This window comes from Tachyglossus aculeatus, chromosome 2 (assembly GCF_015852505.1).
Source record: "Tachyglossus aculeatus isolate mTacAcu1 chromosome 2, mTacAcu1.pri, whole genome shotgun sequence".
Lineage (NCBI taxonomy): Eukaryota > Metazoa > Chordata > Mammalia > Monotremata > Tachyglossidae > Tachyglossus > Tachyglossus aculeatus.
The window spans coordinates 100,488,861-100,489,733 of record NC_052067.1 but is presented as its reverse complement, the minus strand read 5'-3'; positions in this window follow the sequence as shown (position 1 = coordinate 100,489,733).

The window sequence follows — 873 nt, the reverse complement described above, 5'->3', positions numbered from 1 at the left end:
GTAAGCGCTCAATAAATACGATTGAATGAATGAATGAATGAATCCAGAAGGGGACTAATGTAACAGAGGACAAGGGAGAAAGATCACCTGCCCTGTCCAGGAGAATGGACTTTAATCAGGGAGGGCCATCTGGAGGAAATGGCCTAACAGGAGCAGGGGAAGTAAGAGGTCTGAAGCTGAGTGCTGCTCTCTGGTCATGGTGGTGGCGAGTAGGTGCAGGTTGTGGATTTTCCTCCCACCGCCAGCTCTCCAGCCAAAACATTGCCATATAATTTTGGGGGTCGGAGGGGGCCTCCTCTTGCATTGCTGTTGGGGAGGGGTATGGGAAAAGAATGCCCATGGGAGGCAGTCGCCCTCTCCCCCATGTTCTACTTCTGCTAGAGAGGGTCTATTGTCAATAAAAGTCCTAAATAAACATCAGCAGGGCCCACATGACCCCCTCTTAATCCCCCACTCTCTACTCTCCCATCTCAAGTCACTTCCACCTGGTTGCACTCCTTGACTAATTTCAGTCATCCCTGGGCTTGTCTTCCCATCAGCCATCCTTGTGTCTTTCATTTGTCAATCATTCTTTTAATTGTATTTATCATTTCTATTGATACACCTACTCTGTTTGTTCATTTTTAAAATGGTATTTGTAAAGTGCTGTGTGTTGAGCACTTTTGTAAACACTGGGGTAGATACAAATTTATGAGATTGAACACAGTCCCTGTCCCACATGGAGTTCACAGTATAAACTGGAGAGAGGAAAATTTAATCCCCATTTTACAGATGAGGTAACTGAGGCACAGAGAAATCAAATGACTTGCCCATACTCATAGCAAGCAATTGGCAAAACCAGGATTAGAACCCAAGTCCTCTGACTCCCAGCCC